Genomic DNA, 12,404 nt, shown 5'->3' on the forward strand with positions numbered 1-12,404 from the left:
TTTGTCACTTCCTTCAGAGATTCCACTGACAGATTTTAATCAGTATAGTGATGACTTCAATGTTTCTCCAGTCCTCATTTGAACAACACAGGTTTCTTAAAAATAGAATACATGAAGGTAAATTCATTATTTATCCTTGCATGCAAGCCTTTGATTCTACTACATTCTAATCAGTGTTGTTCCTTTGAGTGATTGACTGAAGCTCAAATGAAGAAAGTCCATCAATACTTCTGTTATCTCACAGTTTAAGCAATGCCCTGTTAAAGGTTTATATATTCCCAGATCAGGAAATGTCTATAGTTAACCCAATGGTTGATTTTTATAAAATTTTTCTTGGATATCTTGGAATAATTAATGAAAATTTCCAATTAACATACTGTCAAGAAATGCCTCAGGGATTAATTGAATTGGACTGATGGATGCATGTCAAATATGTGTATTCAATGTGATGTAATAAAATAATTTGTTTTCTTCAATTTTGTTATAGCCTACAGAAATAGCTGTCACAAATCTCTCAGTTAATACACTGTTTTTGTAATACAGTTTTGGTAATAGTTCATTATTACCATGGATGACTTGGTATTAAAAGAATCCAATTTAATATTTAACTTATGAAAATATACAGGAAATATGTATTCACTACATATTTTAAAATATTTTCAATACCTCTGTATGTGTAGGCTGATATATCTATTTCTAGTCATGTAATATGTTCATATTTTGTTCTGTTGTACTTTTGAAATTGTATTGTAACTACTAAGACTGACATTGGCTAGGAATGGCAGAGATTTTTTTTCACCCAAAGAAAAGATTAAACTCTTTACAAATTGGATAGGATAGCCAATCTATGGCAATCAGAAATGTCTCCTTCCTCCAGGTATGGATGGCTCAAGCCTGTAATCCTTGCTACTCAGGAGGCTGAGATCTGAAGATCACAGAAGCTAGCCCAAGCAGGAAAGTCATAAGACTTTTTTTCATTCTTTTAAATATATTTTATTGTAAAGATACTGTTCAAAGGAGTTACAGTTACACAAGTAAGATATTGAACACATTTCCTATTGAGCATTGTTACCCACTCCTTTGTTTTTCCCCTACCATCCCCTCCCTCCCCATCTCCCCAATCCTCCCTTCCCTTCCCCAAGATATAAAGTTCGTTAACAACATAGTGTCTTGTACATCTTGAGGGTCTCTGTGGCTCAAGTGGTAGAGTGTGAGCCTTGAGCACAGTGAGGCCCAAGGAAAGAGCTCAGGCCCTGAGTTAAGTAAGCCCCAGAACCATCCCCCACCACCCAAGAAATGTCCCCTTCAAACTTGTTATCTATTGTGGTACATGTCTATAAACCCAGAACACAGGAGTCTAAAGAGAAGGATCCAGAGATAGAGTTCAGCCTAGGACATTTCAAGCATCAAAACCTTCTTAAAGAAAGAAAGAAACAAACAAAAAGAAATAAATGCTTCCTTTATCATACCTGATCATGAATCCTAAACTACAAAGGACAGGGCAGGTATATCTTACTCACATATCACTGGAAAGATTTATTTCCATGATTGTAGCTGCCTATAACAGAAGCTATATATATATATATATATATATATATATATATATATATATATATATATATATACTTATATACTTAATTTAGGTTCTAGAGATAAAGGGAATAATGGGTATTACAAAGGCATCTGATACTTTTTCATATACATAAATAAGTATGCACACACATATACACATATGTGTATATGTGCATATGTACATAAAGATTTGTACCAATTATATGGCTTATATTTTCACTGAGTCCCAGGCTAGATATCATGGTTTAATGATTTGTAAACCTTTCAGTAGCTTGATGGAAAATTCCCCAAGTGGATATACTAAGTTCACTGTGACACTGGCGATAGGCCACCTCTGAAACTGGTCCTGCTATGCTCTGGCCACATTGACTGTTCCTGCTGCAGCTGTGATTTATGGGCATTGCTCCTGGGCTGGTCATTTTGTGGACAGTTTGCATAAATGTTTGGAAACAAAACTGAGTTTTCTTTCTAACTTTAATCATGGTCTAGTATAGTTCATAATTTTTAGGGAACACAAAATCAAACGTTTGGAACATTTTGTAAATGATGCAAATTTTACTTGAATGTTAATTTGCAAGAGTAAGATGAGCACACTGCTCAAATACAGTAAAATTTAAATTATCTTAATTCATCTCTTTCTTGCAAGGGTAAAGGAGAGTGAGAGAGAAAAGAGAGAGAGAGAGACAACAAAGGAGAGGAAGAGAGAACACATTAACACATTGTTTCCAGTGCTATAAAGCTCCCATATGGTGCTAGTTTGTCAAAATATTTCTGTAGGAGTACTGCCGGAACTTTCCACCCGCACACATATTTAAATCCTCTGTAATTCCACTTCTTCCCTCTGTGTGTGTGTGTGTGTGTGTGTGTGTGTGTGTGTGTGTGTGTGTGTGTGTGTGTGTGTGTGTGTGTGTGTGTGTGTGTGTGTGTGTGTGTGTGTGTGTGTGTATGCCTTTCCAAGCTAAATTTTTCTTTGCTGAGTCTCAGCTACTCAATTAAATTTCCAGTCAGAGATAACCAAGTAAAAGAGTATAAACAGCATTTATGTTCTTGACCAATGTCCATATTTCTAGATTCCTGAAGTGTCATAGATAACATCTCTGTGTTGATTATCATCCTTTCTCCGTTGTTTTGCAACTGTACTTCTGCAATTGCTATGGCAACAGCACAACAGAACTGATTTTGCCACAGGGACTGTATTTACATGGAACGCTAAACATCCTAGGCAAATGACATTAAATGAACAACACATCTCAGATGCTCAGAGGTTACATAAGGATTTTAAGGAAGTGGCTCAAGTGCTAACTTGTCTGCTATGGTGTTAATTGAAATGCTAACTAATAACATGTAAATTTGTTCTTATGACATTAATATTTGACTTTATTTTAATGCACACCATATATATGTTGTGTGTCATGTGAAATTTTAGTACATTGTATATTGGATAATAGTAAAGACACTAAAAATTGTTCTTTCTAAGTTCTTAAAATATGCAGCACATTATGATTATCTCCAGGCAATCTGCTATGCAATTACTCCATCTAGAAATTTTTACCCTTAGGAAACTATAAATTAGTACCCACTGGTCAAAATTTCCCCATCTCTTCTCACCCGTATACATTCCATCCTCTAGTAACTGTTATTCGACTCTCAACTACTCTGAGAGGAACACTAAGATTCTACATGGTAGTGAGATTAGATGGTTCTTGTCTTTCTGCTCCTGGCTTATTTTACTTAACATCTTAACATTGTGTTCCAGGCATGTTTTTTTTTTTTTTTTTGCATGCCTTCTCTCATCTCATTGCTCATTCTTATCATCATTCTTTTTTAAATTTTTTTTTATTGTAAAGATACTATACAGAGGGTTACAGTTACATGAGCAAGGTAATGAGTACACTTCCTATTGAGCATTGTTACCCCCTCCATTGTTTTCCCCCTTCTCTCCCTACCTTCCCTGACCAGCCATGTTGTTTTAATGCAAGGCTTCTTTCTTCTTATAGCTGAACTATCCCATTGTATGCATGTGCTATATTTTCTTTCCATTCCTTATTTGATAGGACTTTTAGCTTGGTTGATTTTTTTGTTTCTTGTTAATTTCTGTCAGATTCTCAGGGTTTGCTTGTTTGGGGATGTCTTGATCACTTCCTCATTCTTAAGGAATAGAGTATAGTATTCTCTGTTTGCAATTTTCAATCCTGGAAAAATATTATATCACATTCTCATAACTGATAAGGTTTTTGCTGAAAACTCTCCTGTCAGGCAAATGTGTATGTTATCTGTTATTTATTTCTTTTCTCTTGCTGCTTTGAAACTATTTATCTTTCACCTTGAAAAACTTTATTATAATGCCCTGAGGTAGAAATGATTGAGTTAAATCTGGCTGATAGCTTACACACACTCCAACTTGTAACTTTTTCTAGTGTTATGCATTTGCTCTTTGCTTCAATATGCTTTGTACCCTTTTGCTATTCTCAAATGTCTATGGACCCAAATAACCCAGATATTTGTTCTTTAAATGCTATCTCAAAATCCATTAGTTTCCATTAGATATTATTGCTTCCCTCCCTCAATTTTGTATTTTCAACTAGTTTAACTAGATGTCACCCCATATCTACATTTAACATGACAGTTCTGCTTGTTGCATGTTGTCACTATTTCAGTACTGGGATGTAAATCTGAACCATATTGGTTCAAATCTACAACCTGAAGATGGGGAGTACCTGTGGAGGGTAATAACTCTCTGTAAGCCTCTCCTTCAAATCAGGGTAAGCCCAGATGCCTTACCACATCATTCATCTACAGTGACACACTGTAGGCCTCATCTCAGGCCTGGAAAGACCATATTTCATCATCTCCCACTGTATCTGTGGCTACCAATGCTGCAGTGGAGTATCACACCTTGAACCTACCTACAGTTTGCTAAGAGTAGCATGTCACTAAAGTAGGATAAGCTAGCTCTTGGCTGGCTATACAAGGGCAGATTGATAACTCACCCCACTGAAACTAGCCACAATAAATTTTGGTAAGAATAGAAGTCTGAATACCCCAGATCATAGGTCCATAGGTCTCGGCGTAGCACTGGACCTCTTTCATGGTATCTGTCTTTCAGCATTGGCAGACATATGGATTCTCTCAGTTGGAAGGCAAAGGATTGAGGCAAGTGTAGTCTTCCTCCTTGCTGCCCAAAGTTGGAGTAGTGCTGATAATGCTAGATCCTTGACCACCAAAGCTGATGCTAAGGTCTTTTGCACTTGAGTCTCACAGGCACCATGTCTTCATTACTGTCTTGGGAGTATGTATGCCCCCAGATCCTTTCCGAGGCTGACAGGATTTCAGGGAAAGACAAATTACTGCTGCACAGTTCTTTCCCTGATGTAAGGGGATTAAAAAGCTTTCTCTGAGAACTCCAGCTTAATAATGTAGGCTTTTGTTTTTTGAATGGTTCAGCACTGAGCTCAAGGCACCAACCCCTGTACTAGTTTTAGTGCTTTCTGCTCTCCAGAACGAAAACCCTTGCTCTTTCTGGAGCCCTGATGCTGGTTAGAGGATGATTTGTGGATGAAGTCTGATGGTGGTTAGAGGATGGTTTGTGGATGAAGTCTATAGTTCTTACCAACCTGACTAACGCAGAGTCTTCACCTGGGAAAAGGGATTATGAAAATCTAACGGGAACCGGGTTTTCCACTCATTTAGACCAGACATTTGGATTTCAAGTTTAATTTAGTTCATTTGCATTCTGCCAGTCAGGGAGGTTAGCTCTCCTTCTGCTGTTGCTTGAAATTGGGGAACTGTCTCATACCTTTTCGGTGTGATGGTGATGATGATGATGATGGTAATACTGTGACTCTCAATATTCCTAGACTCACATGTAAGAAGAGGAGCTCTATTAGGTATATATCGAAGAACCTAAGAAAAACATAAACTGAATAGTTACTATTGCAAGAATGCATACACCTCTTTAAATGTAGAATTCACTCTCTATAAATTTTAATTCCTTTAAAGACTCATTATCATTCTAGATTTAAGAATTTGAGTGATTTTAGCTATGCATTAACATAGCAAACTAAAATACTTGATGGTATTGAACTGTTATGTGGATTGTGTTCCAGAGTGCTACTAAGCATTACAGTAACATACTAGTTGCTACTGAAGCTTAGTGCAGTGCATCACACCTATAATCCCAGCTTCTCAGAAGGAAGATTTTGAGAAGATAGTGGCTCAAAAGGACCTAGGTAAAAAATTAACAATACTCTATCACAACAAAACAAAAGCTAGTCATGGTGGCTTATTTCTGTAAGTCTATGTCTCAGGAATCTAAAGTAATAGGATCATGGTCCAAGCTGTCTCAAACAAAACTGACAGAAAAAATGGAAAGCATAGCTAAAGCAAAAAGGGCTGGGAATGTAGTTCAAGTGGCAGAACATTTGCATTAGCAGTACAAATGTTGTGAATTCAAATACTAGTACCTTAAAAATAAGGTCATTGTACTATGATGAAAAATTAGAAAAACAAACATATACATTATGTATAAATTTAGAAAGTAATGAGAATTAACAATCATGAGTGTTAAAGCAATATAGAGCAAAAGTACAACATAATATATAAATGAGTAACCTCACATGCTGAAAAGAACATGAATCTGTAAATAGATCTCTCCAAATTAAATTTCTGTTTGCTGTTTGATCTATTTCTTTGTGTGAACTTGAATAAAAATACCCTTCCTAAAATTTGATCTTATAACAAAAATGGTAATAAAATGAATTATTTTATATATACTTGTGTAAGGAGTAAACAGTATTTGTTATAAGTATATAATCTAACCAGCCCCTTGTAGCATTCTAAGTTAGGATAACAAAATTAATTCAAAAAGTAAGAAAACAAAAAAAATGTAGTGTGCATTTCAATATATGTAAAAGAAAAGGCTTAATGAATTGTTTGCATGACTGCAAGATGTATAGTCTAGGCAAATATCTCTTCTTCCCAGTAAACTGATGTTATTATGTGTGAGAAGAAAGTTGTCTTTCCTATCAAAGGGTGTTGATTAAAAGTTCCTGACTTGCCCTGGTGGCTTGACTGTTGTTCAAGAAAAGAAGAACACCTTTGGGATAAGGAAGGCTCTTTTGAAGTGTAAGGTTTTGTCATTTTTAAACATATTATTATTATTATAATCTTTAAGTAGTTGTACAAAGAAGTTCCCATTCTACAAAACAGTATATGAATACAAGGTGTCTGACAACATTGTCACCCATCACTCCTAACCCAATCCCTTCTCTCACTTGCTTTTTTTTTTTAATTGAGATTAGGTGATTACACAAATTTCACATATTTCACAGGTAAGGTTTTGTCTTAAACTAGTTTTTTTTTCAAGATGGATTTGACACACTTCAGGAGGTTCTAGAAATATCAGAGGGTTATGGTATATTATGAGATTAATTACATACGTACTCTTAATCTTATTTGAAAACCACATTATATTAATACATTTTACCCTATTTAAACTAGCCAGTCACAATTAGATTATGCACCTGAGATCAACCAAACTGAGCAGAGGGTCAGGGCCAGCTGCTTTAGGGATAAATAGGGAAGCAGTCGACCTGTTCTGTGTGGTTGCTTGTTAGATATTTGGCTGCTTGTGCACCTTTCTGCAAAAAGTAAAGTTGCTCTGCTGAGAAAATTCTTTATTTTTGTGTCTATCATTAGAACTACACTGGTTCTTTGAGAACATGTTTATAGTATACGTTATCATCCACATTTATCAAATAAGTGTATATATGTTTGTCACTGCTAACTAAATGCTAATAGACTCATTCTTTTTTAATTTAAATATCAAATGTTTAGCTAGGCTCCAGTGGCTCAAGTCTGTAATCCTAGCTACTCAAGAGGCTAAGATTTAAAGATGCCAGTTTGAGGTTAGCTCAAAGAGGAAATACAGTGTGACTGTCATCTCCAGTTAACTACCAAAAAGCCAAAAATGGAACTATGGCTCAAGTGGTAGCACTAGCCTTGAGCAAAGTCTTCAGGGACAATGCCTAAGCCCTGAGTTCAAGCCCCAGGAATGCCCTCCCACAAACAACAAAAACAACAACAAATAAAAAATAAACAACTCATTTTTGTTAAGTCAGAGCATTTCATATTACGCTTTCTATTGTAAATGAGTCTATATTTGTCCTATTTAGCTGCTACACAACATCTTGTGTTGTTTCAAATGTTAAGTAAATCTTCTGATGAAATCAACAACAAAATGAATGTGTATTGTATGTTTATGTACTAATTTTAATTAGATTTTATGATCATGAGCTAAAGAATTTTAGCAATGCCTTATATAATAAATGTCAAAAGACAATTACCATAGGTTCTACAGGTCACAGACTGAGGTCAGAGTTGAAAAGTTTCCATTTTAAAATCATTGTCGTGCTTTCGTGAGAAAATGTGGTTCAGTGTAGTAGTATTTATAAGTTCTCTAGGAAATAATAGATCAAAAACCAGAAATCTTTGACTGTCAAACATGTTTTGCTACCTAAATTATATGATAAAATATCCTTTAAAATACAGAAGTCATTGGAACACATCCTTAAGCTCGTCAGCACTAGCAGGCCTTAGAATCTGTCCACTGGCATCAGCCTGCTGAAAGGGGAACTAATTTTATCCTTATAGCTCTGCTGAATCATGTCAAGGCAGCTCCTGAGGCATCCAATAGCTCGCCTGTAATTCCTCGTATAAATTGAACCATATTGGCTTCTATGGAGACTAGATTATACTCTCAGTTGGTTGTAAAATCTAAACTTGTTTTATATCCCATTCTAGTTGCCAAATAAATACTGATTCTGCTGCACATACGTGATATAATAGACATAAGCCAAAAGTCATATGCAATACTAGAAAAATGTTTTCCACTTTGTGTGTGAGGAACTCTTCTTTGCTTATAAATGTTTCCTGTATGTGTCTAAAAAATTTTGTTAAAATAAATATAGCTTAGGAAGGAGCTACAACTACACACTCCTTAAAAAGATATTCATTTCTCCAAATATTTAATAAAATACTTTGTTTAAATTTAACCATTTTAAGAAAACAATAGAAAATAGACTTGCTTGACAAAGATTTATTTAACAAGCTAAAATCATAATGATGTTAATTATAGTTATGAATTTTTGAATAATTTATTCCAGGAAAGTATTATAACTTCTCTTTGTCTTTCATTCATATTCATATCTTCAAGTGGTCATATGTTAATCTATTAAATATGTCAAGGATTAATTATGATATGGTACTAAGTGAAAACTATGCTTCTTTAAGAGAACCCTACTTTTATATTTTTTGCAAAATTTTGTCTTCTGCTAATAAGTTAGAAAATCAACTTAGTCATAATTCACATTTTGTCACTATGAAGAGATGCCAGACAGCAATTAAAGATGGACATCAGGGAGTTCTGCACACTTTACAGAAAGTTTATTTTCTAATTGACTGTATCTGCAATGATGTTTGTATATATATATATATATATATATATATATATATATATATATGACAGAACTAAAGGGATACATGTTCTCTAATATCAATATGTCCCGCTTAATTTGAGAGTGTGCCGGTCTCCTGTTGGAACCATTATTTGGAAAGATAATAAGAATTTCCTATTGCCTTTTAAAAACTTAAAATTTGGGATTACATAAATATTGCATGAATTACATAAAAATTTTTGAGAATGCTTTCTACTCACACTCCCACATACAAACACAAATGCATTCTTTTAAAAAAATAAATCCATATTTTTCTCATATAAACATAATTAATATATGTGACATATATAAATTTATATTATATATATCTTCAATGGATCTGGAGTTTTCATTGTGAAGAGTTTTGAGTTCAGTTTTTTAAGTAGATGTGGTATTGTTTACGCCTTTTCTGCATTATTTTGTCCATGTTTTTGTTGTCATGGAAACTTACTTTTTAAAATTTAAAGCCATTTATTCTGCTTACTTATGTTTTTGTGTGTATGGCATTTTGTTGTTTATAAAGCTGCATTAGTAGTCTTTTTATGACTTTAGAGTATCTATTGATGTCCTTTTCATCTTCCTTATTGGTAGTTTTAACTTTATTTTCTATTTTTTGTTACTTTAACAAGTTTTACTTATAGTTTCTAAAAAATAAACTGATACAGAACTTTTTTCCAATTTTGTATAATTTTATTTAATTGATTTTTGTTCTTATTCATCCTCTGGGTTTTATATACTCTTTCTTTAAGTTTTTCTAAAATGAATCTTCAAATATCAAATACTTGATTTTAAACTTTTCTTTCTAATATATGCAGTATGTGATTTGATGTATAATGGCAACCTAAACACAATAATTCATATTTCACTATGTTGTTATTTCTTTATATTTAAACTGTTAGGATTTTATTATTTTTTGTATTAATAAATTTTTATTGTGAAAATACTGTACAGAGGGGTTAGAATTACATGAGCAAAGTAAGGAGTACATTTCTTATCAAGTATTGTCGCCTCCTCCTTTATTTCCCCTTATATCCCTACCCTTCCATTCCCCCCCCCCCCCCCGCAAAGTTGTAAAGTTCCTTTTTCGACATAGCATCTTGTGCATTTCATTGTTGCATTGGGTCCACCTGTATCCCTATTTAAACAATTGTTTTTTTTTTCCTTCCCCTCCCCAAATTATGCCAACATCAAATACAGTGAAACCAGGGGCTATACTGTGAGGGAGGGACATACAAAGCAACAAAAAAAATCACCTTATAAATATGTTAGAAAAAATAGCAAGAAAAGAAAACCATTTGAGACCTTATCTTGGGAATCATTTCGCCTAACATCAACTTATCTGACCTTTTCTGTTTATCTCATACATATATAAGTTATTGCAAATAAGGGAAACCATGGGACCTATGTTTCTTTGGGCCTGGCTTATTTCACTTAATATAATTGTTTCCAAGTCTTTCCATTTCCTAATAAATGGGGGAATGTCATTCTTTCTGATGGAGGCACAGAATTACATTGTGTATATACACCACATTTTCTTGATCCATTCATCTACTGAGGGGCATCTGGGTTGGTTCCATGTATTAGCTATGGTAAATAATGCTGCAATAAACACAGTTGTGCTGGTAGCTTTAACTATGGTCTTGTTTGTGATAATTCAGGTAAATGGCCAAAAGTGGGATTGCTGGGTAATAGGGGAGCTCTATGTGGAGTCTTTTGAGGAACCTCCATACCACTTTCCAAAGTGGTTGAACAAGTTTACATTCCCATCAACAATGCAGTAGGGTTCCCTTTTGTCCACACCCTCTCCAGCATCTGTTGTTATTAGAGTTCTTGATTATAGCCAGTCTAACTGGGGTGAGGTGGTATCTCAGTGTTGTTTTGGTTTGCAATTTTTTATGGCTAGAGAGGTTGAGCATTTCTTCAGAGAAACTCTCTTAAGAGGAAAGAAAGATGGTCAATAGACACAGGATTTTATTATTTTTAAGTTTGATTTGCAATCTATTTATTTTGATGGTTCAATGAATAACGATAGTTATTTTTTATTTCATAATTCCATACTGAAGTTTTACCTACAAATAGTAAAATTTAGAAAAATGTGTTATCTTTTGCTCTTTAGACATTTATGCAGATTTTTCTTCCATTTGACATTGGTTTCTTTCAATCTGAACAGAATATGTTCTTCATGTTCTTATTGCTCATTTTCTTCTCATCTGCTGGTGAAGAAACTTGTTTTCCTGTGATGTTTTTATAAACTGCTTTATAAAAATATAACTTCACTGAGAGAAATAAAATATTTTTATTTTTATTACAGGACTTTAAAGATGTTTACATTACTGTCCCTCTTGCTTTAGGAATGAACTATTGTTTTTTTATGTTTGTATTATGTTGTATGTATTGTATTCACCTTACCCAATAATCTGATTTCTGTGACTCCTTTTTACATTTGTTTGTTTTTGTTTTATTCTGGCTATATTTTGATTATGATGTGTCTTAATATGGCTTATTTAAGTTTTGAGTTATAGGTTTTTAAAATTATATTTGAAAATTGCTTTATTATTTCAAATGTATTTGTGCCTCATTGTCTTCTTTGCTACTCTAATTAAATTCATGCTTAACTATTTTTGGTACAGGGGTTTAAACTCAGGACCCCTGGCTCTTTTTTTTCTTTTTTGATTAAGGCTGGTGCTTTAGTACTTGAGCCACATGTCAATTTCTGGCTTTTTGCTGGTTAATTGGTACTAAAAGTATCATGGATTTGTCTGCCTAAGAGAATTCAGCCTCCTGAATATCTTCCTGAGTAGATCTGCAGGTGTGAACTGTTAGCACCTGCAATGCTTGAGTTCTTAATATTCCACAGATCACTGTTTTTCTTTGATTAGTTGTCATTTTTTTTAATTCCATGTTTTCAGATGGTCAGTAACCAGACCACTACCTGCATACATTCGAAATTCCTTTTTTTTTTTTTTAACTCTTACCACCTTTGAATTCTGCCCACCCTATCAGCCACTGGAAACTCCCCACCCCAATCTCTGTCTCTTTGGTTTAATATAGCTGTTCATATTTAGTCTCATTTCTCTTTCCTGAGCAGTGGTTTGGGAAATTTCCCCTGGAGGAATGAGAGAGATCATTCTTTGATAATTCACCAGCTCAAGGCACAGTTTTCTGCTTAATAATTCCCAGTATCTTACAGTAGTATTTTGAATATTTTTGTTCATTTGTTGCAGCCTCTTGTGGAATGGCTAGTTCAATATTCCTTTTCCTCTCATGAATAGAGGATTTAATCTGTTATTAAAATGGAATTTAATGTGACAATACTTCACTAATCATGAGAATTTATTT

The 12,404-nt window shown here is 34.1% G+C and overlaps 1 protein-coding gene across 6 annotated transcripts in view; it reads left to right on the top strand.

Moving 5' to 3' along the window:
- Positions 1 to 12,404, top strand: part of Lrfn5 (leucine rich repeat and fibronectin type III domain containing 5) — a 263,210-nt gene that overhangs the window by 233,969 nt on the left and 16,837 nt on the right. The window lies entirely within an intron of this gene.

Source organism: Dipodomys merriami, unplaced genomic scaffold, assembly GCF_024711535.1.
Source record: "Dipodomys merriami isolate MVZ:Mamm:240054 unplaced genomic scaffold, mDipMer1.0.p SCAF_1, whole genome shotgun sequence".
Taxonomy (NCBI): domain Eukaryota; kingdom Metazoa; phylum Chordata; class Mammalia; order Rodentia; family Heteromyidae; genus Dipodomys; species Dipodomys merriami.